Genomic DNA, 25,673 nt, shown 5'->3' on the forward strand with positions numbered 1-25,673 from the left:
CCCTATGAACCTAGAGTTCTGATTTGAGTGAAGGTGGATGAGGTACATCATGAGTTTGCTAACTTTTCTCTGTCTCAGACTGGGACTTGCCTTGCATTCTATACATTCGTTAGGCAGCTCTGATTTTTTCCATAGCCAAAGGTGCAGGGAGGTATTCAGTGAAGTCCTTCTCTCTCCTCTGGGTTTGTCATCTTTACAAGCTCACACCTCCCTGTCACCTCACCTCATAGAGCATCGTGTTTTGACACTGTAGAATTTGGCAAACCTAAGCTGCAAATCAGCCTGGTGTTTCTGAGATGCCCTCCAATTCACATGGGTGAGCTCTGAAATGCATGGACTCCAGAGACTTCATCTCAGGATTGTTTCTCACTGCTGTTATGCCTTTCCTGCCACCAATACATGGCCTAACAAATCCTGGGCATCAGCCCACCCTATTGGGCAAATTTCCTGCAGATGTATTTTCATGCTGTTTAGATGAGATAGTGATTTCATAATTACTGTCAATGATTTTATAGAACTCCTAAATAAATACAAGTAGTTTTAAGTCCCCTCTAGAATAAAAAGCTACAAATAGAATTCTGTGTCACGAACTAATTGCACTAGGAAAAGAAGATAGACTTAAAACAGATTTATGATCAAGGAAAACATTTCTTCTGGATTAGGACTGAGGTCACTAATGTCTGTTATAACGGTCATAAACTGGGAATGGTCAATTTATTGTAGGTGTCGGGAAAATAAATGATTGACTAGTTTATCCATACAAGACTTCAAAATAATAAGACACAAGGTAGATGATTTGTCTCTTGACAAAACCTTGGTAACTTGTGTCATCAAAAGCTATTACTTTAAACTTATAATGAACTTGTGGAGATATAAAATAGATAAGGAATGTTTAGTCAGGTACTAGTCTTAATTGAAAGGCTTGTAAACAATTCTATTGCTATTCCTTAAACCTTATCAACCGTTGGCATGAGATATTGCTTTAAACCTAAAATGAACTTATGAAATGTAAAAGTGTTTAGAAAACCATGTATGTAATAAATTATTCCACCATAATGGTTCTATCTGATAATTGCTATGAGGTAATTTTTGTCTGAGAAGGTATAAAAACTAAGAACAAAACTAAACAGCTAGCGTATCCCTTTTCTGCTTCATCTACTATGTATGTGTCTGTGTATACCTGACTTTGCCTTTCTTTTTTTCCTCTCTGGTTCATGAAGAGTTAACAAACTCCAAACCTTTTGCTTGGTCAACAGTAGCTCCTGATTTAAAGACTATAGAGTCTAGTAACTAAGTTTCTTTTCTTAATTCCATGCTGCTATCAACAGGAGTTAATTGCCAGAAGCTATTACCTCTGGCCCCCAGAATAGTAAAAGAACATCAACTGCAAGAACCCATCAGCTTCTGCTCCAAACTCAGTACCTGAATCTATAGGCAGGACCTTGACAAGATTGCTTACAAGAGCAAGAATAACTCAAAGACCACCCAAGGCTGAGTGATGGCTCAAGATATCTGTATCCCTAGGGATCTGTGTGAGGTTTTCATGAAGGTTAACAGATCCAAGAGTCTCCTCTCCCTATCAGTCTACCTCTTCCAGAGTTTGCATTTTAAAGAAGAGATGCTGCTATGTTTTTAGCACAGAGGTTAAAGAGATTAACCAATGAAAGGACAAGACACACTCAAGCATGTGTGCTGTTATGCTCGAATTACCCTAGATGCACAGAACACATGACACTCAAGAAGAATGCTTCACTCCTTCTTTAAAAGGGGAACAAGAATACCCTTGGGAGGAAATTGGGAGGCAAAGTTTAGAACAGAGGCAGAAGGAACACCCATTCAGAGCCTGCCCCACATGTGGCCCATACATATACAGCCACCAAACTAGATAAGATGGATGAAGCAAAGAAGTGCAGACCGACAGGAACTGGATGTAGATCTCTCCTGAGAGACACAGCCAGAATACAGCAAACACAGAGGCGAATGCCAGCAGCAAACCACTGAACTGAGAATGGGACCCCTGTTGAAGGAATCAGAGAAAGGACTGGAAGAGCTTGAAGGGGCTCGAGACCCCATATGTACAACAATGCCAACCAACCAGAGCTTCCAGGGACTAAGCCACTACCTAAAGACTATACATGGACTGACCCTGGACTCTGACCTCATAGGTAGCAATGAATAGCCTAGTAAGATCACCAGTGGAAGGGGAAGCCCTTGGTCCAGCCAAGACTGAACCCCCAGTGAACGGGATTGTTGGGGGGAGGGCGGTAATGTGGGGAGGATGGGGAGGGGAACACCCATAAAGAAGGGGATGGGGAGGGGTTAGGTGGATGTTGGCCTGGAAACCGGGAAAGGGAATAAGACACATGCTCCACTATGTTCATCGCAGCCTTATTTATAATAGCCAGAAGCTGGAAAGAACCCAGATGCCCTTCAACAGAGGAATGGATACAGAAAATGTGGTATATCTACACAATGGAATATTACTCAGCTATCAAAAACAATGACTTTATGAAATTCGTAGGCAAATGGTTGGAACTGGAAAATATCATCCTGAGTGAGCTAACCCAATCACAGAAAGACATACATGGTATGCACTCATTGATAAGTGGCTATTAGCCCAAATGCTTGAATTACCCTAGATCCCTAGAACAAATGAAACTCAAGACAGATGATCAAAATGTGAATGCTTCCCTCCTTCTTTAAAAGGGGAACAAGAATACCCTTGGCAGGGAAGAGAGAGGCAAAGATTAAAACAGAGACTGAAGGAACACCCATTCAGAGCCTACCCCACATGTGGCCCATACATATACAGCCACCCAATTAGACAAGATGGATGAAGCAAAGAAGTGCAGACCGACAGGAGCCGGATGTAGATCGCTCCTGAGAGACACAGCCAGAATACAGCAAATACAGAGGCGAATGCCAGCAGCAAACCACTGAACTGAGAATAGGACCCCCGTTGAAGGAATCAGAGAAAGAACTGGAAGAGCTTGAAGGGGCTCGAGACCCCATATGTACAACAATGCCAAGCAACCAGAGCTTCCAGGGACTAAGCCACTACCTAAAGACTATACATGGACTGACCCTGGACTCTGACCTCATAGGTAGCAATGAATATCCTAGTAAGAGCACCAATGGAAGGGGAAGCCCTGGGTCCTGCTAAGACTGAACCCCCAGTGAACTAGATTGTTGGGGGGAGGGCGGCAATGGGGGGAGGATGGGGAGGGGAACACCCATAAGGAAGGGGAGGGGGATGTTTGCCGGAAACCGGGAAAGGGAATAACACTCGAAATGTATATAAGAAATACTCAAGTTAATAAAAAAAACCAATCGAAATGTAAATAAGAAAATACCCAAGTTAATAAAGATGGAAAAAAAGGCATGTGTTTTGTTGTCTCAAGGGAGTCCCTCTGTTACCATAGCCATACATCTGATTTTGGAGGTTTCTGAAGTTACATCTCAAAGGGTTGGTAAGAAACCGCTTCTTTGTTGGTGAATGGGATCACAGGTGGTTGCTAATGTGCACTGGATATGAATCTACCAAGGATGTGGTACTGCACACAAGGTTCATTGACTTTTTTTATGAGACTCCTAGACCCACACGAAGACCAAGCTGCACAGCTGTGTAGGAGGCCTAGGTCCATTCCATGTTCTTTGGTTGGTAGTTCAATCTCTGTGAGCCCTCATAGGCCCAGATTAGTTGACTCTGTTGGTCTTCTTGTGCCATTCTTGACCCGGTCACCACCCAGTCTTTCAATCCTCAATCCTTCCTGATCTCCACCTAATGTTTGTGTGTGTATTTCTACATTTGTTTCCATCAGCTGCTGGATGAAGCCTCTCAGAGGACATTTATGCTAGGCTCCTATCTGCAAGCATAGCAGAGTATCATTAATAGTGTCAGAGTTGGTCTCTTCCATGGGGTGGGTCTCAAGTTGGGCCAGACATTGGTTGGCCATCCCCTAAATCTCTGCTCCATCTTTCTCCCTGCACATCTTGTAGGCAGGACAAATTTTTGGTGGAAGGTTTTCTGGGTTGTTCGGTGTCCCCAACACACACAAAAATAGGCGTATACACACAGATGCACACATACATTAAACATATACATATATGTAGGCACACATACATAGACACACATGCATAGATATACATATATAAACACACACAACTACACACACACACACACACACACACACACACACACAGAGTCTCAGGCTCAAACAGTTAATAGACACCAATACCTTATACTACTTTCCATCTTGTGGCTGACAATAGATTGTTTTAAATATCAATCACAGGTGACATTTGATTTACAAACAAAATGTATAGAGTTGTTTTCCATTGTTCACAACCTTGGTGATTGATATAGGGACCTTTAAGTGCTATGTTTTGAAAGTTGATGTATTGCGTGCCTATGGTAAAATCTCATTTCCAACAGGATGTTAGTATGAGTTTTGGTCTTTAGCAGTTGTCACAGGAGACCAGGAGATCTGAACAAACCAGTACAGAGAACTGTATCTAGGACCTTCACACTCTAGATAAGCACTCTACCACTGAGTTGTTTTCTCATAACCTTGGGGTTTTATTAATTCTTTGATAGTTTCATATATGAACACAATATGCCCAGATCTTGAACAGCATTTATCCCAACTGCCCAATTAAAGACACAGGTTCACCCCAGTGAACTAGATTGTTGGGGGGAGGGCGGCAAGGGGGGGAGGATGGGGAGGGGAACACCCATAAAGAAGGGGAGGGGGGAGGGGGATGTTTGCCTGGAAATCGGGAAAGGGAATAACACTCGAAATATATATAAGAAATACTCAAGTTAATTAAAAAAAAAAAAGACACAGGTTCACTCTTTGGCAAAGAGAGCTGGCCGTCATCACATAGCACATATGCTGGTATCTCAACCTTGACTTTTGTGGTCTCCACAACTATGAACACATTTCTATTGTTTATAAACCACACATGTAATGATACATACATGTTCACACATGTACATTGCATATATATATACGTATATATATATAAATATATATGTATATATAAATATATATAACCACTAGCTCTTGAGCTCACGAAATTCTCCTGCTTCAGTCTTCTAAGGAGCTGAAGCATGGATATCCATTTCAGACTGAACTAGCTGGCAGCTTATGCTCCTTTTTTATGGCAGCTTGACCTGATGGAGGCAACAGGCCTGCAGCTTTCCAGATGTGTTATAAATCATTGGTAGACATGAGAAAGCTTGGTTGCTGTTTAGAAATGGACATGGAAATTTGACACTCATCCAGCTCCAATGTAGACAATTACCCCAGAGCTTCTTTCTTTTTCTTCCATTTTTATTAAGTTGAGTATTTCTTATTTACATTTCAAATGTTATTCCCATTCCCAGTTTTGAGGCCATCAGCCCCCTAACCCCTCCCCCTCCCCTTCTATATGGATGTTCCCCTCCCCATCCACCCCCCATTACCATCCCCCCAACAATCTCATACACTGGGGGTCCAGCCTTGGCAGGACCTAGGGTGCCCCTACAAGGCTATTCATTGCTACCTATGAATTTGGAGCCCAGGGTCAGTCCATGTATAGTCTTTTACCCCAGAGCTTCTAAAGAGGGCACAGAGAATTGGATCTATGACCTCACATATGCCAGATAAGTCCTCTACCACTGACCTTTATTCCTAGAACTTTGGGGGTAATTTTCCTTTGGTTATTTCATGAACTAACACAATGTACCCTACTTCCCTCACTTCAAGACCTACTCCCAATCCCACCCCAACATCTTGCTTCTCTTCCTTTTCTTCTGCTCTTCCCCCCTTTCCTCTCCCTCTTCCTCCTTCTGCTTCTATTTCCTGCTTTTTCCCCCATTCTCCTCTCCCTTCCTCATCCTATTCTTTTTTCTTCTTTTTCCTCCTCCTTCCCCATCTTTAATAATATTCTATATCAAATTATATTTTTTATAATTTTTTGTACTTTTTTTGTTTTTTGTTTTGGTTTTTCAGGACAGGGTTTTTCTATGTATCCTTGGCTGTCCTGGAACTCCTTTTGTAGACTAGGCTGGCTTGGAACTACAAGATCCACCTGCTTCTGCCTTCAGAGTGCTGGATTAAAGGCACAACCACTGCCCCCTACAGGCCATTTTTTTGTCTCTGTGGAGAGAGACCACAACTAATTTTTCCAGTTTTGCCTGGAGGTTTGCTCTATAGCTCAGGTTGGTATTAACTTGTGGTCCCTGGCCACAACAGCTCTTTGAATAGCTGAGATTACAAACCTATGCCATCTGATCTGACTTTATTTTGCTTTTTATGGTGCCCAGGGCTTTGTACATGCAGGGCAAGCTGTTTACCACTGCTATATCCCTAGCCTTACAACTTCTTTAAGTGTTTAACACACGTGTCTCATGACATAGCAATTCTGCTCTAGATTGTAAAACCAACAATAGATATGTGAGATCACATAGAATCATGTGTGAGACTATCCATACAACTTATTAAAACTCAAACCGAGGATGGGTGCCCCAATAATCCTGTAATCCAAACACTGAGGGAGCCAAGGCAGCGAGGTCATGTGTTCAAGGCCCTCCTGGTCCATACAGAAACAGTGTCTCCAGAAAGAAGAGCTAATAAGTGAGGACAGCAGTTTTTCATAGACTGGGTAAGTGGATAAAATGTGTTGTGTGCAGACTTGGATGGCACTCTACAATAATAGGAAGCAAAAACATTACATGAAGTGACTTAACCAGTCACAAGACATTCTATTTATACTGGATTAGAGACAAGTCCCAGGACAGTAAGATAAAGCAATGACATGTTTACTTTGAAACAGAATTAAAGGCAGTGAATGGGGCTTGAGGGAAGCCCTATGGGAAGTATGGAAGGGTGGAGTGTTCTAAATCTTATCTGATGACAGTTGCGAGCCTTGAGAATTTACTCAGACTTACTAAACCAGATACCTAAGAGAGATTAATTCAATTTCATCTAAACAATATACAATAGTCTGAGGTGTAGTTCGTGGGTGGAACCATTGCCCAACATGCAAGTCCTAAGATCAATCCCTAGCACCATAAAACAATCCATACTCAAATTATTAAATATGAGATAATTATTAAAACTCTCAAACTTAATTGACACCAAGTTAATGTGTATATACTGAGCTGATAAGCAGAGGCACACTGGCAGTAGGAACTTCAATCAATTCTGTGCATATAGAACAGAAACATGATACATGTTCAGTCTCACTGAGAGGAAAGTCTTCCCTGTACCCACTTCAAGTCATCAGGGACTTAATATTATCCTTGTAATGGCCCTGTTAACACATCCTACCAGGAGAAGGCACAAGCAGTGCCCTTGAGAATGGTTTCCTAGAGAACTGTTTCTCACCACACAGCAAATCTGGGTCCACGTTGACCCCAAATTTCCCAATCTATAAGACTGTATTTTTTTTCTACTCTTTGTAAGTTATGACTATTTCGTTTATGTGTTTCAGAGATGTGGGTCTTGTTATATTGCCTGAGATTTATATAATTCTCCTATCTCAATGCCCACACATCTGAGGCCATGGAAACTATGAGTCCAATTTGTAGTTTATGATCTCTTACAAACAGCATTCTGAAGGCAAAAGGATTTAAGGAAAGAAGATTTTCTGATGGTAATTCTAAATATGCTGATACAGGATGTGTAGTCAACAGTCCCTGAAGCATACACTTCATGTGAAGAGGGCCTGGGATTGGAGAAGAGGAGAGAGAGTGAGGATGGGGAGAAGATAATGAAAGAAAGGAAGGAAGGAAGGAAGGAAGGAAGGAAGGAAGGAAGGAAGGAAGGAAGGAAAGACCTTAGTCTTAGTGAAGGGTTAAAGAAGATGGAGGCACTTCAGGGCTCACACATCCACACTGCTATGAGAGCTTTTATTAACTCTAATAAAAGTTAGCCCAGAATGATAAGGAATAACACAGGTTGTTTTTCATACATATCTGAAAGGGCAAATGCTGAGGTTAGAAATGATTATATAATTGTTAGAACAAATAAAAATTAATAAATGGACTTTGTAACCTTAGTAATCCCCCATCTGCTTTCCATCTCATACACCTTTCCTGACACAGGATGCTACAGCTCTACATGCTTGTCCTGAGAGCCCTTTAGCTCCTGGATCTTCTTGGGCAAAGTCTTGGTTCAGAACTGCAGCCTTCTGGCTTTCAGGGCTTGGCCTACAGCAGGCTGGGTGTCCAGCTGCAGATACTGCTCATCATTGTCAAGCACAGGCCAGTAGGGCAAACTCTCACTGTCGTGGTTCCTGTGGATATACTAGCCAGCAGGGAAGAGTGAAGGTCTCTCTGATCCAAAGCCTGATGTCCTTATTTGGTCAGGGCAATGGATTAGCAGACCACGGGCCTCAGGGGACAGATGGACTGGTGTACTGATATAGATACAAGTTTCACCACTGCATGTGATGCAAGGGGAGCTGGCTAGTTTTGTGTCTTCTCAGAGGTAAAATCTAAAGAACAATACCACAATAGGGTAACTTACCCAGCTGGTCTCTGTGGGATGAACAGTAACTGAAAGCTAGAAGATATCTGCCTGAGTGTGCCCTGAGGTGAAGACTATCATGTTACTAAGGACATATGCATACTGAGAGAACACACCCACACTGGGACACTAGAAGTAGACTTAACTATAAAGAGGTTAAGGGAGGGATATAATCCCTCCCATGTCTTGCAAAATTGGCCCAGTGCTTCATCATCCTTCGGTTCAGCAGCTCCTATTTCTCAGTGAAATGGACTACAGACAGGAAGAGGACAAGTGTCAGATATGTAGCCACTTCATGCATGTTTTAACTCAGTATCTACTCTAGCAACTATAGTTTAATGCTGAACCCTAGGCCTGGTTTATACCCTTTCTCCTCACCACTCAGAATCCAGGATACATCCAAGTCTCTACATTGATCTATTGGGTTTTTCCTTCCCTAGGGAGATCACATTCCTTGTAGAAAAAAGATTTATGCTCACATTCCTTGTAGAAAAAAGATTTATGCAGCCCCAGTTGCATTGGAATGCTGGTCTCCAGTGCTGAGAAGTTATAGGAAGAAAAATTCCCTGTCTGCCCATGTACTTAGTCCCCATTACCAGCCAAGTCCCAAGCTTACCTGAAGAAGCCAAGTATGCCCAAATGATACTGGATGGTGACAATTACTATTTCCTCAGTAGCTGCCAGTGTGGATGTATCAAGCATGGAAGCTGATCTACCTAGAACTAGCCCACCACCGTGGATCCTGGAGACAGCAACTCACATGCCAGGAGGCCCACATACAGCCCAAGCTCATGCAGCCCTAGACTGCCCATTAGGTTATCAACTGCTTTGCTCTGTGCAGGTTGACTTACAAACAGATCTCCTCAGGATCTCAGGAAGTGAGCCACAGATGGGATACTTTAGGACTATGAGCATATTTCCATTCTAGCTTCCCCAACAGTAAATCTCAGTTTGGATTAATGACTCTAGATCTAAATTAAAGTCTTCATTACTCTCAGATCCATCAAAGTAGAACAAAAAGGACTGTCTTCCTGGGGGGCTTTCCTGACTGTTAATTAGAATGGCCATCAGATCCCATTTTAGCTAGAAATTTGAGTGATGTCAATATTCAGCCCTTGTGCACCATCTTGTGTGGGTTTGCCAAGTTGATAGAAGTCCTGGTTTAATCAAGGATCTAGACCCTCTTACTTCCCAGAGCACCAGGATTGAGTCTCACACACACAGGTTTAGGGAAGTCACCATGAGCTAAGATGACCTTCTTGAACCTATGTTAAGGCTAGTAATCAGGGTCTAAACCACAGTGGAGCTCAGAATTAGAGAAAAAATGACCTCTTCAAAAGAAAACCATAGCCTAACACTCAGCGAAGTCCTGTCCTGAGACGTTTTTAGTTCCTGGATCTTCTCATGGGCGTGATCTAGTGTGTAGATGTTGACATACAATCAGATCTCAGACATTGAGATGGTAGCCATGTTCAGTTTCGTCTCCTTCACCACTCTAAATTCATTATATCAGTCTGCAGACACCTGGTGAAAATGGAAGACAGGATGTCCAAGATACATGGTTGACAAACCTAAACTTAGTCTGAATTTCTCCTAACCATCTTCAGCTACTGCTTCCCATGATGGCCTTCTAGCATATAATTCCTCTCTCAAGTTCCTCAAATGGTAAAGGGCACCAGCTCTTTGGAAATGGAAGTAGATCAAGACTTATAAGGAGGCCTATGGTTGGATAGTAATATTCTGGAAGCTAGTATATGGAGACGTCTGGTAACTTTTATTAAACTGTTCGACTTCCTGTTCTAACATTCATCCTTCCTGTTTGTACAATGTAAATGGTGGTGTGGTGGTTGTTTTGAGTTGTTGATTTGATACAGTGCAAAATCACCTGGGAAAACAAACCTAATGAGGGATTGTCTAGGTGCTGTTGACTGGTTGGCCTGACAATGACAAGTTATCTCAACTTTGTTCATTGCAATGGCAACACCTGCCCATTGTAGGTGGCACAATTCCCTAGAAGGGGACTCTTTGAATTATATCAGAATGGACAGAATAAGTTAAGATTAGTAGGCATGCATGCTTTCTTTAAACATAGGAGCATAGGCTCCTGATTATGGATGTGATGCAATCAGCTCTCTTAAACTTTTGCTTCTGTGGTTTTCCATTTATGGTTGAATATAAGCTGGAATTGTGACCTATAATAAAATCTTTCCTCACTAAGTTGCTTATATAAGGATACTTTATTATAGTAACAGAAAGAGAACAAAGGTACTTGGGTACTGGGGTAGTGTGCCCACATAGCAATTATAGGAGTGAATGGACAATACCATTCCATATGGTACTAAGACAATCTTAAGTTCACTTCTAAGTGCCAATAAGTACTTCCTTGTTCCACATAGTCTCCATTTGGAAGCATGTGTACTTGTTCCTTAATCAATGGTATAGGGACAATAGATGGTCACAGGGACAGTGAAGAATGGGTTCAGTCTCTCTTTTTACTGCAGTACCTTCAATTATTTCCCATCAGGTGCCAAGCTCTGACCTAGCAGGCTGGCACCATTGTTCTACTCTAATCTTTAGCACATTCATCAGAAACATATGTGGGAGGGGGTTATAGGAATGATAGAATAAAAGGGTAGATTGCTGATTCTAATTTTGGACTAAAAAACAACTATAAGTCTATAAGTCTAAAATATTTTATGGTATGGCTATTTGTATATTGATATAAATTTAAGGTTATTTTGTAACAACATACTGTATATATGTTTCAACTCTTCTTTAAGGTGTTGTACCTATACAATTCATTTTTAAAATGTAATGTAAAGCTCTAGTCCTGAAAGTCACTACTATAAACTGTTTAAGATAATTAAGAAATGCAGGTGGGTAGTTAGTCAACTATTACAATCAAACTTGGAGTATTGCTAGGTCCTAGTTCAGTTATTACAGGAATAAGCTTTATTTAGCAGCCTTGAGATGTTTTCTGAAATGAAAACTTAAAGGATCTTTGGAAAGTGAGTTGTGTTGGATAGTGTTTTGCTGGGGAAAACACATGAAGGAACATTTTGCTGGGGAAAACACATGAAGGAATATTTTGCTGAAGTAGACACAGATGAAAGGCTATGGCAGAGTTGTGAAGGCACGTTTTCCTGAAGCAGACACAGGTGAAAGGATGTTCTACTAAAGCAGGCGCGTGAAAGGACACAGAAGCATGTGGTGACAGGCCTTATATTGCATAGTTAAGCTTCATTTGTCAGAACTCCATAAAGATACACACCAAAAAACCGGTGGTATGCTGTAAGCTTCTTGCTTCTGATTACTTGGGCTGATTGACAGAGTGATGTTAACTGAGACAGACACACATGTCTGAGGCAAGACATGTGATGAGGCAAGACCCGTGGAGGATACATGATATTTGGAGGGAGTATAAATAGGACTCAACAGAGTAGAAAAGGAATGTGAGGCTTGGCTGGGCTCAGTTGGCTTATGGGGCTAGCTGTGCAATGCTTGTTGGTCTTGCATCTTCGCTCATCTTTGCTTGTTGAGAGAGGCACAGCCTAGACCTGCTCCTGACACCCCTGCTGCTCCACATCCCTCCTGCCTGGCTGTTCCTGCTAGGTCATGCTCTGTGCTGCTATCCTGACACTACTGAGCTGGACTGCTGATAGATCTGTGAAGTGTTTGCCAGTGGATCAAGCTGCCACTGCTGGCCTGTGAACTGAACTGTTGACTTCCTGACGACACAGACGGGATTTACACAAAGAACCATTTCTAAACAGGTCCACTTCCCTATATCCTTTCTTTTCCACTACCTCTGGTGGGTAGCGGGCTAGAAGGGAGGTTAAAGCATTTAAGAACCATCATTAAAAGTAGACTTTGAAAAAAATTAAAGTTAGTTTTCAAAGTTAAGCAGATAGTAAACAGCTAGAAACAAGCATCCTTTGCCTATTAAGATATACTTTAGATAAAAGGTTTTCAACCTATTCAGAGATCTGTAGAATATGGTATTTAATAATTTTTTTACCATTTTCAAACCACCTTATTAATGATCTGGTGTTTCCATTTTGACAAAACTCTTGTAAACTACTCAGGAATCATCTGTCTGACATCTTGAGACGTTAATGGACTTCAAATTGCTGTTCAGCTAAGTGTAAACATTTACAAATCACCTGGTAGCCATATTAGTGAATTCCATTATATTTAAAAATTATATTTTCAATAAACAAAACATGTAAGAGTGTTAATAATATTACCTATTCAGTGAGCCTAGGAATTATGTCTCAATGAACCCCTCTACATTTCATTTTCATAATTTTCTCTTATGGAAGAATACATGCCCCTACAAACTTCTAGACTTGGTGTAAGTAACACCTACAAAGCTAAATCCACAGAAACTTACTCATCCTTCTCTTGTAACTCTAATATTGTCAGACAATGAAAATGAATGAATCCCTTTGTCTGATTTCTTTCTTTTCCTATCATGGAACTGTTAAGGGTTGTCATAGGTAGGAAACTTTCCAAGGACTGTCCAGCAGATAACAAGTCAGAATATACTTTTACTTATTTTTCATCCCAGAGTTTCCTTTACTGGCTAATGATTTAATATTTCTTTTCATTCCTTGTCAGGTTTGACTTTCTAATGATGCAACATATTCTGTCAATCCTCATTATATGCAATTACTAAAATTGCAGGAAAAGAATGTTCTAGAATCTTGGAAATGAGAAGATGAGCCATTACTCTTATCCACTTAGAGATGTTATGACATTTAATATGTATTAATAACAAAAGGCTTTCATGACTGTGAGACACATCAGCTCCTGGCAGCACCCCCATACTACTTCAAAGAAGATGATGGGCATCGCGGAACCTCCATATAGAGTTTGCTTCAAATGTGGCAAAACTAGGCATTGGGCAAAAAACTGCCCTTGTCTCGACTGATGACAGCTTGCTGTCCAAGCTGTGGACAAACAGGACACTGGGAAGTCAATTGACTAACTTTGCAGAGTCAAGGTAGGCCAGTGCTTCAATATTCCTGCTTCACAGATAAGTCTATTCTGGGCCTGTAAGCTAAGGATAGATGGATGCCCCAATGTTGCAGAGGAACCTTGGGTGGTTGTCCAGGCAGGCAACAGTCTTTGTCATTTCTGGAGTTTTGGAAGTGGCTTTCTACTTCCTGTTTACTCAAGTAATATTTATCCTTCTCAAGTCTCTGATGGGATTGAAAACTAGATAGTTATAGTCCCACATTAAGTTTGATTTGTTTAGGATTTTAAAAAAGGGTTTAAGGTCTAAAAAAAGATATTTTTGGATTGGTAATGCAATTTATAATAGAAATTGATTAGGTACAGAACTTTGAACTCACCAAGATAAGATACAGATGGAGTACTTTCTCCAAGGTTGCCAAATACAAATGGATTAGACACTGTAAATGTAATCTTATGATATAGTTCCTATAATTTCCTTATTGTATATGGTTTATTTATTTTAGAAAAAGAATCTTTTACTGGAAAAAAGGAGGAGACGTTGGGATAAAAAGATAATAATAATCTTTTATTTGTGTAAAGGTTGCCTTTGTATTATTTAAGAGTTGATTTCCATGCCAGCAGAGAGCTGAGTACTCTCCAGACTTTGATTTTTTTTATGAAGTGTCACCAGTTTCAGTGTTTTGTAAATATCTTCTCCATCATCTCCTTATTGGTTTAATAAATTACTGATGACAATAGCTGAGGCAGGAGAGGGACATCCGGGTAGAGATAGGAGCTGTGGGAAGAACTGAGATGTGAGAGATTAGCAAGGCAGACACAGAGGAATTTGTTTGGATTGTGTTAGGGTCAACAGGTCATGTGGCAAATGTAGAATAGAATAACCCGGTTAATTTAAGCAGTATGAGCCAAGTTGGAAATAGCCTAATCTAAGGACTGAGGTATAATAAATAATAGTCTCTGTGTCATTCTTGGTAGCTGGTGAGTCTAGACAGTCCATTGATAGTCATCTCTACCAGCTCCTCCTCACTTCCTGCTGCCTTCCATCCCATAGGCTCAGCCACTGACTCTGCAAAACTGGGGCAGCTCTGACCCTGGTCCCCTCTGCCCATTCAGACAGTCTCACTATGCACATGCTGGAGCAGAAGTCAGAGACCACAGGCTACAACATCCAGCCAAACAGGAAATCTAGCCAAAGGCATGGTTGAATCTCAGACCTTAACCTGTGCTGCTGCAAAATGAGAGTCTCACAGCAGGAAACAGAAGAGATTGTCCTGGCCCAGGCAGGAATTTGTATTTTCAGTAGTGTAGGTGTGGAAATTTATTTAGAGGGACAAAGTTCTTATTGAAGAAGAACTGATAAGACAGAAGCCATAGGAAGGCAATAGCTAGCAGTCAGGGCAAAGGCACATCTACAGATTCTGCTCCTTCCCTGGCCTCTTGGACAGACACAGCATCTGAAGTCCTTCTGGAATGCTAAGTTCCCTGTCCTCTAACTCAGAACCACTTCTTCCTCTCTTTCCCCTCAAAAAGGGATATCAACTGAACATGGCTGAACAAGTTACAATAAGACTAGGTGCAAACCCTGATTATCAAGGCAACCCTGGAGGATGGAAAGGGTCTCAAGAATAGGCAAGAGAACCAGATACACTCTACTCCCACTGTTAGGAGTCCCACAAGAACACTAAGCTACACAACTATAATATGTATGCAGAGGACCTAGCACAGTCCTATGCAGGCTCCATGATTGCTGCTTCAGTCTCCGTGAATCCTTATGAGCCCTACTTTGATAATTCTGAGGGCTGTGTTATTGGGGTGTCCTTGACCCCTCCTACAATTTGGCTTCCCCCTCTTCATGGAGTTCCCCAGCTCTGCCTAATGTTTGACTGTGAGTGTCTGCAACTGCTCCCATCAGGTGCTGATTGAAGCCTTGGTGATGACAACTGGATTAGACATAGATCTGTGAGACTAGCAGACTATCATTAGGAATCATTTCATTAACTTTTGTGTTTGGTTCTACCCTAGGTCTCTGGGCAATCCAGACTGTGTTTACTGTTCATCCAGGCAGTGTCAGGCATGTGCTCCCTCTCATGACATGGACCTCAAGTTGGGTTTGTCTTTATTTGACCGTTCCCACATGTTCGGCACCACCATTACCACAGAACATATTGCAGGCACTATAAATTATAAGTCAATATGGAAGTTCCTCAGAAAGTTTGGAATTGATTTACCTCAAAACCCATCTATACCACTCTTGGGCATTTACATAAAGGATGCTATCATCCTACCAGAAGGACACTTGCTCAACTACGTTCATAATAGCCAAAATTTGGAAACAGCATAGATGTCTGTCAACTGAAGAACGGATAAAGAAAATGTATTACATTTACACAATGGAGGATGACTCAGCTGTTAGGAAAACATGGCACCATGAAATTTGCAGTGAAATGTATGGAACTAGAAAAAAAATCATCCCAAGTGAGGTAACCCGGAAGGACAAACATAGTATGTACTCACTTATAAGTGGATATTAGCTGTTATATAAAGAATAATCAGACTACAGTCCAAAGACTCAGAGAAACTAAGTAGCAAGGAGGTCTTAAGGAAGGACACATGGAATTCCCAGGGAAGGAGAAATAAAACAGGTTTTATAGACAGAGTGGGAGTGTGGGGGAAGGGAAACAGGAAGAATCAGGAGCAGGGGAGGGATGGAAGGAGAGAGTGCTGGGAGAGATGACTGGGATTTGGAAGCAGTGGAAGCTTCCTGGAATCTACAAGGGTAACTCTGGTGAAGACTCACAGTAACAGAGAATATGGAGCATGAAGCAGCCATTTTCTGTAGCCAGGTAAGGCTTCCTGTAGTGGGACCAGGTAGGACATAAACCTTTAATGACAAGGAGAAAATGCTTTAGGGAACACAGAGATAGGTTGAGTACCATTTGTCACCTTTATATGATAGCATAAAGTGTAAGAGAAAGTTTTTTAATAGAGGGTCCAGAGATGGTTTAGGGACAATAATAAGTTGGGATATAAATTAATAATATGGAAGCTGAGGGAGAGTGATTGTGTCACAAGAAGCCAAAGAGTCTCAGGGGCATCTGTGAAAGGCAGAGATAGCTGTCCATACATCGACACACCTCGCAGTCAAATATATTCACTGTTGCCCTGATCAGGGAAACAAGAACATTCATGCCTTGAGGTTTGAGGAGGAACTTCAGCAGACTCCAAAATACACAATCACACAGAAACACCCAGACTCATACACAAACACACACACACACACACACACACACACACACACACACACACACACACAGTCTCAGGCTAGAGGAACTAATGGGAAAATTCAGGTCCAGATCTCCTTAACAAATGTGTCATCCACAAATAAATACATAAATGGGTGGATTGTCTTAAATGTCAGTCATGGGTAACACTTAAGTTGTGTCATATGTTGAAGTCAATTCTTAAGTGTGATGATATTAATAGTCAGGGACAGTTATAATAAGCTTATCAAGTCATGGCAACATTGTTTATACTTTCTATCTTGTGAGGATACAAGTTACATCTTTGAGCTAGAAAGCTAGTCCTCACAGCACAGCACATCTACTAGCATCTTGAACCTAGATTTATAAATCTCCAAAGCTATGAACAAAGTTTTATTGTTTATAAGTTGAAAACTTATATGTATAGTCATACAAATATGTTCATATATAATTATTGACACATAATTCTTCTATATCAGATGGATAATTCTTATATTCCTGAGCTCACACAATCCTCCTGTCTCTGCCTTCCAAGTAGCTGGGACATAGACACCTGACTCAACACAAAGCTAGCCGCTTAGGATGATTTTGCTACAACAGCTGTATCATGCAGAATCCTTTAAAGAAGTAGAAGTGATAGACTACATACATTATACATAGGGATTTACTGGAATATCTGGCTTACATGGTAAGTACTAGGTTCTCTAATGATAACAATCTGTACCTTAGAGAGGCTTAGAATCCTGATAGCTGCTTATTCCATGATGTTCCAATGCCCTAGCAGTTTCAGTCTGGTGTTGAAGGCCTGGAAGATTCCTGGAGAGTCTCCCATCTTCAACACACATTGGAAGACTTGAAGAAACTAACGTCTGATGTCATTGAAAGATGGTAGTACCATCAGCAGAGCTGGTTAGATGCTCACACCAGGAAGAAGCAGAGGGAAGAAGGCAAGGAATGTTGCCGTTAACATGGAACAAGTTAACATGTTAACATGTCTGGGACACACTGTCAAGGAGGCTCCTTTCCCCTTTGCTAACCTCCTCAGAATGCCCTTCAAGATCCAACCCAGGGTGTGTCTTTTAGTTGATTCCAGATACTATGAAGTCGACAACCAAGATTTAAGATCACTGCACTTCAATGTATTAGACTTTCAGCTAATCGAGGTTTTAGTGGCCACTCATAGATATGTGAAAACACAGGACTTTCTCAAAGATGAGGATAAAAATGTGATACATTCACAAAATGTGGCAAATACTTCTCAAAGCATCTGCTTACTTTTAATGTTTGAGATGAGATAAGTGGGGAAAGATGAGGTCAGGAAGAGATGAAGAAACCCAGGGTCAAGGGAGGGTGTGGAGAAAGATGGCATCAGTCAGGGCTCATACACATATGTTGTCTTGTGGGAATTTACTGAGGATACACACACACACACACACACACACACACACACAAACACACACACACACACACATTCTCTTAGGGCATTTACTGAGGGAATAAATATGACAGGGAGAATATAGGCTTTGTAACTATGGGCATAGAGAGGATTCTTTATAAATGTTAGGTGACCAGGCTGTTGAAGAGTAGATACATAGAGACATATATAATACAGCAACCTTTGGTGCTCTCTCTCTCTCTCTCTCTCTCTCTCTCTCTCTCTCTGTGTGTGTGTGTGTGTGTGTGTGTGTGTGTGTGTGTGTGTGTGTGTGTGTGCGTACATCTCAGAAAACCCTCACTTGCACTCAGGATAGCACCATCCTTACATGCTGCAGGACTATGCTTGTCCTCAATCCATTTGGTCTCCTGGATCATCTGAGGACAGGGTCTGCATCCAGAACCTCAGCCTGTGGACTTTCAGATGATGGCTCATGGTAGGCAACATGTCCAACTGCAAATGTCACTTATCCTGGTGGAACACAGGGTATAGGAGCTGGCCATTGATGTTAAGGTTACTGCAAATACCTCCTTTCAGCAGGATGAGAAAAATGTCACTTAGAGTCCTGATGACTCCAAGCCTTATCTCCCAGTTAGGGCTCCTATGGGCAGTGAAGGGGGTCATGGAATGGGAGCACAGAGCTATGAATTTGATGATTAGACAATCAAAGAGTGATCAGCATCCAATGCATGTAGAGCCATGTGATGGAGACAGTTTCTCTCTATAAAAACCATAATATCTAAACCCACTATATTTTTGTTTAATGACCAGAAGCCAGCATCTAAAAGTTATCCCTGTCTAAGTGGATCTTGGTACAGAGGAAGGAGGTTACCATGTGATCAAGAACAAATGCCTGGTAGTGAGGTCAGCAAAGATAAAACAGAGCTTTGACTGCTTCTCTATCACCAGGAGACTGCTCACCCATGTTATGAAACATTGATACAGTACACCCTCCTCCTGCTCAGCAGCTCCTCCTCAGTGAAGTCAACTGCAGACAGGAGGAGGATGAGGGTCCTGGTCCTGACCACAGCATGCAGCTCCCAGCTCGTGCTCAATACTTACCATCCCTGCTTCACCTGATCTGAGGTCTTTGGTATGGTCCCTTCTTTCCTCCTCTACCTGCCAGGTTCCAGGCCTGCCCTTTGCCCATCTTTCCCTCACTAATCATTGGCTCAAGACTTCCTGACAAACGTCAGGTCAATTTAGATTAACCTATCTGAGAGTCTTCCGAGCTAAAGGCCTAAGCTATAATAAAAATTAATATTTCCCTGTATCTTTATTTAACCTCTGGTGAGTTGTGAAAATCCTGTTAAATTATTCCAAGTAATCAGCTTTTTTGTACATGTATCAAACAGAATACAACATGGTTCCCATGATGTAATGGCAGGTGCAAGCTAGACATGGGACATAAGACTAACATCTAATGTTAATTATTCAACCAGATACCTCACGCTTCACTGAGCTCTATGGCACCCAGAGACACCCACAGGCTACTGTATGCCTCACTGCCTGAGGAAGTGCCTTGGTTTCTCGGGAACTGAAAGGCACACAAAATGTACTAGGAGCTTCAGGTTAAAACCAGAAGAAGTATGACTTGTGCATGCCTCTCAAGGCAGCTAGACCAGACCAATTTTATAATTCCCTGAAATTATAGAACTGCAGACCCCCAGTCCAGGGATGACACCACCCACACGTGCTGGGCTTTCCCCCATCAATCACTAATTTTAAAAATGTCCTGCAGTAGCTAGGATTTATAAAGGCTTTTTTCCCCCAATTGAGATTCCCTTCTTTCAGATTTCTATGGTTTGTGTCAATTTGAAAAAAAATAATCAGAATACTCAGGATATTTCATTTTATTATTAGCATACCTGGTTAGTTTGAGCCAAACTCTTGCTATATATCTCAGGCTGCCTTGAAACTATATTCTGCTGTTTCTCTGCCTTATACAGAGTTCTGGGTTGCAGGCACAGGCCAACACATACAACTTATACCCGTCTTCTTAATTAATCCAGACACTATGTATCAGCGGTACCTAGAACTAGTGTTAGGAGGATGAGGCAGGCTTGGGAGGGATGAAGGAGGAGGGAACACACCTCTACGCCTTCTACTGTTTTCATTGATTCTGAACCCAGGCATCCCAGCAGAGGATGTTCAGTAAGTGAGGTAGAGCTTCCTACCTAGAAAGGCTTGGTGAGATCCTAGAGCCTGGGAAACAGCACACAAGGATCACAGGTAAAGTAAGTATGGCCTATGTAGGTTGTAATAGATTGGCAATCCTGGTGGAAGGTCAGCAATTCACACTGGACACCTGGAGTGATAGACATTAAGGGAATTATATGTGTATATGTGTATGTGCATACACATATGTATATGTATACATTCTGGATCCTGAACACTCCTGAGTAAACTTTTGATAAAAGCCCAGAGAACATAACCTTTACTCTAGAAACCAACTTGTTTCTGTGCCCAGAGTGAGGTGTATGGGGAAGATAACCTATGGATTCTCATGTTAGCAGTGGGATATGGGTCTAGGAACTGTGTGCCTTAGGGCCAGGCAATTTGCCCAAGATCTTCCTGGAGGGGAAAAGATTGTTCCTAAGGACAAGTAGGTGACACTGAGAGCTCTATGGCACAATGATGACACAGCCAATTTCATTATTATCTGAGGGCCAGTAGCAGTTATAGTCACAGGTACAGCCACAACCAAACACGGAGGAGGGAAATGTCACATCTGTCCTGATTTGAACTTTGTGCCTGGCACTTTGACCTGCAGGTCCAGCTCATGAATGTCCTCCACTGACCAGTTTCCTTAGTGATGAGTGTGTTCAGTCATTGCTGACCCTCAGTGGGCCACAGGGGCTATCCCATAAATTTTGGCATGGACATTGGGTGGTGCACTTTCTCACACTGTCTTCTCTCAACTCTACTAATTTACATCTCCACTGTCCCTTGTCACCAGCCTTTTCAGCCTCTGACTCTCTGACCCCAGTCTCCATTTCCCCCATTTTCAGTGTTAACATGCACACACAGAAGGCAAAGCAGGGGCCCATAGGGCACAGCATTCAGGAAACTGTTCCAGTGGCACAACTGCATCCTGAATCTGTGTTGAAATGGCTGCACTGTTTCCCAACAGGAAGACCTTGTCTATGAGGGATTTTGTACCCATAGAGGTATACAAAGACAGCTTGGTGGGACAGGGCAGGAGAATTTCCCTGACTAGACAGATGAGAGCCAGCATTTAGCAGGTGAAGGAAGTCATATCTGTTGAGTTATTACACTCTATAGTCCAAAAGAAAGGCACAGAATGGCATCTGAAGCCATTGTAGATACCAGCAACCCTTACTCACAATCTAGAGTTTATGATCTTCACATTCATAGGCAAATGTTGGTTTTGTGTTAGTGATCCAGGAGCAGAAAACCACAATTGCAGATTCTGCTTTCACTAAGTTCTCTGTGTTGAGAAACCCACAGATGGGTAAAGGTCAGATACTGACTTTAGTTTAGACATTAGAGCTCGGGGCTATTCTACATTTCTGAATTTCCTTCTTGATTTCTTCAGTGATGCATACGTGATGTCTAAACCACACAAGATTGTATTTGTTCTATAGTTTCTCTTACTATGGAATGAAAGTTTTATTCTGTTGTTATCGGAAAGATATAATTACTTCAATTTTCCAATGTTTCTTAAAACTTGTTTCCAGTCCTAGCACACAATCTATTTTATAGAAAATTCTCATGGACTTCAAAGGAGAATGTGTATTTTGTAGCATTTAGATGCTATGTTCTGTAGGTGACCATTAGGTCCACTAGATCTATGATATCTTTTACTTTGGGTGAGAGTCTGTTTTTATGTGACACTTTTTAAGTATCCTTTCCCTCTTCATTTATTCTCTATGATGTGGCTAACATGGTGGAAAACTCTTACTGAGAACATGTTCGGGGTCATTTATTCACCTGACAAACATTTTTCCATGTTTCCAACACTGGAATTCACTGAACACTTAGAAACCATGATTAAGCTGAAATACAGACCTATGAACAGGAGTGTCGCAATCCTGGAAAACCTGTCAGGATTCACTAAAGACTACAGGGGTTCATGGAGGAAACTGTGTGGCTATCTACTGTAGAGAACCATCTGTTCTACCTGAGAGCCAGTCTCCTCTCCATCCCTCAGTAATCTAGAGTTCCCACAGCCTGGCAAAGCAGGCCTTCCTCCAGTGCTTTTCTGAATGTCTACACTGTCATGGTACCACCATAGCTGTACCTGACTCCCCAAGTCATCAAGGCATGGTGTCAAGTGAGTGTCTCCCCTTCTAAGTCTCTGTGCTTGCACTCCTGGACAAGGCAGATGTTTTGACTCCCTCCAACTCCCCCACTGAAGGAACATCTGGAGTTTGAGAAATGGTCTGTCTCAGCTCTTCTAAGCTCAAGGACACAGAACTAGATTCTCTGCATTAACTAAGCAGCCTGATGTGTTTTAATTGTTGGCAGCAAAAGCCCAATGATGAACTCAGGCCCCAGTGGGAGTACTGGGCAATCCTCCTGGAGGTTTTCTTTCTCTGAACATAGAGTCCGGGATGGACAATTCATAATCTTCATTGTGACCCCAAAGGTCATGCTGTCCTGTGGTTGGTCTTCCTTGCACTGAATTTTAATAAGAGGACATTGACAACCTGATAAAACTTGACTTGTAGGGCAAACTGATCAGAGATAGTGGGATATAACATATCCAGGTGTCTAGCAGGAAATATCTGGTCTCTTAATGACAAAGAAAGTCTTTTAGGAGAATTCAATACACTTGAACCTACTTCACATATAAAATTATGCCAGTAATCACTTTGGGGCAGATTAGATGAATGAGTTTTGGTGATAGGAAGGGTGGAAAAATAAATCAATATCCAAAAATGAACAGATATCTTAAATTAAATTGTACATTAAATCTACAAACACAATAGGTAGAGACACTTTAAGATGTTTTCAACTCCAGTAATCGACATGGGAATCTCAATATGTTGTGTTTTGAAAGCACCTATGAATCATACTTCTATATTGAAACTTGGGCTCCTATGGGATATTAGTAAGAGTGATACCTTTAGAGGCCTGGCTCATGAGAACTATTAATTATCCCATCTACACAGTGAAAACAAAAGATATCCTTTTTGAGTCAAGTAGCACACACAGCAAACTTGTTGGAGACCTTATTCATGGTCTCCAAAAATATGAACTTGATGAGAGAGGGCATGTGATTTTTGACATGGCCACCCATGTGATATGGGTTCTCTGGAAAACACATATCACCATTCTCCAAAACTTCTGCTTTACTTAAATGCCATTCAGGCCTCATTCCATGTCCCTCACATTGTGATCCTGAGAGGGGAAGTGAAGTACAATGTCCTAAGGTGGGGGGACCTCAGGTGGCCTGGCCTCATAAGAACAGACTCTTGGGAGACAGCTTCAGTGAGACAGCTCAATTTAATGTGAGAAACAAAGGGTATTTAAACCTTTAGAGAGTGGGTAGGGATCTTTGGGGCAAGAGTACATTATTGGCTGGGACCCTGGTCCTTCATTTGCATCAGGAAGAATTCCCACATGAAAGTTTAACCTAGCTACCAGTATGTGTAGCATCCTCTGCACGGCAAAGGTGGAGGCATAAGGAAGTGTTCATAGGGACATGCAGGTCAGGGGGAGGGGGAATCAGTACTACTCAGGCCGATCTCAGGGCAAGGATTCTGGGGTTTGGGTATGCTTCAACTCCAGTCTTATTTGGGACCAGATCCCTAGATCCCATGGCTCCCTGGCTCCATATCTCTCTCCACTTGCATTTCATAAAGATAATGTATCATCATAGTTGTCAACTTCTAGGTGGGGAATGGTTTGTTATTGAACCAGAACCCGGTTGTTAGTGACTTTGTCAGTGTTGTTGAATTGCTGTTTTAGAAATTGTATGAAATAGGAATCCATGAGGAGGAAGGTCCCAATAGTCAGTATGAGGCGAAGGAGGGTGTACTGGCTGATTTTGTGTGTCAACTTGACATAGATTGGAATTATCACAGAGAAAGGAGCCTCAGTTGAGGAAATGCCTCCATAAGATTCAGCATTGAGGCATTTTCTCAATTAGTGATCAAGGGAGTGGGGAGGGCCCCTTGTGGGTAGTTCCATCCCTGGGCTGGTAGTCTTAGGTTCTATAAGAAAGCAAGCTGAGGAAGCCAGAGGAAGCAAGTCAGTAAGTAACATCTCTTCACGGCCTCCGCATCTCCTGCTTCCTGCCCTTTGTGAATTCCAGTCCTGACTCTCTTTGGTGATGAACAGCTATGTGAATGTGTAAGCTGAATAAACTCTTTCCTCCCCAACTTGCTCCTTGGTCATGATGTTTGTGCAAGAATAGAAACCCTGACTAAGACGGAGGGGAAGAAGACAAGCTACTTCTGGAGGTACTCAGATCATAACAGGCTCAGAAATGTAGTGGGAGATTCTTAAATACCTGTATGTTTTGTTCAACTAGCCCAGAGTCTTTAACATAGAAACAGCATTTATCCCCTAGGACAACACAAGTTCCTCTTTGCTCAGCTGTCAGAGGTTGAGAGCTCTTGTAAGGGAATCACCACATCGGAGGTTATCTAAAGTTGAAAGGACTGGAGGCTGTCAAAGGTGGAGACCATTGCCTGGTCAAACTTATCCTGGAAGTTGACAGCCAGATAGTGTCTTTGAATGAGAGCTGTTCCAGCAGTTCCCATGACCCTCAGTAAGATTATGAGACACAGTTCAAGAAGACCCAAAACCTCCTTTTTTTGGTCCCCTCCCACCTGTAAAGCAAGTTCTTCTGGATCATAGACATAAACCTGGGGAACTATCATTACAGGAGTGCAGAAATCTTGAAAAGGGGTTAACACAGGAACTTGTAATGTTATAGTGCACCAGAGAAAGGCAGGGGAGTTAACACACATTGACTTGGTCACTGTGAGGTTATAAGAACACATAGGGTGGAATCTCCACTCCTTGCCCCTCACAGTTTGATCTGCCCACAATCATGACCATTTGAAATCTGGGAAGAGAAGAAAGGCAGCAATGGCTGCAGGTGGAGCGACCTCAGGTAGCATGACTGTGTCTAGAACAGAATCTCAGGAAACAGCTTTTGGAAGACAACTTGATTTAATTGGGGGGTAACAAAGGATAATTAAACCATTGGAGAGAAGGTACGGGTCTTTGGGGTGAGATTACATCATAGGCTGGAACCTGGGTACATAAGGAAGAATTCCAAGTCCTGCAGGACATGACCTCATGAGGCCACAGGGTGTGTGTGTGGGGGCGGTGGTGAAAGCAGTCCTACTCTTTCTAAACTCAGGAAGAAATCTCTGGGGTTTGGGTATACCTCAAAAACACTCTTACATTAGGCTGACTCCCACAGTCCTTCCCATCTCTGGCCTCACACTCAAAGATATCATAGAGGAGAGTGAGACTGAGAGGCTAAGGGAACTAGTTCCA

At 42.0% G+C, this 25,673-nt stretch overlaps 1 pseudogene; it reads right to left on the reverse strand.

The window, feature by feature from the left end:
• Positions 1-8,096: 8,096 nt before the first annotated feature.
• Positions 8,097-25,673, reverse strand: part of Ces2c-ps2 (carboxylesterase 2C, pseudogene 2) — a 32,829-nt pseudogene continuing 15,252 nt past the window's right edge.

This window comes from Rattus norvegicus, chromosome 19 (assembly GCF_021556685.1).
Source record: "Rattus norvegicus strain SHRSP/BbbUtx chromosome 19, alternate assembly SHRSP_T2T, whole genome shotgun sequence".
Lineage (NCBI taxonomy): Eukaryota > Metazoa > Chordata > Mammalia > Rodentia > Muridae > Rattus > Rattus norvegicus.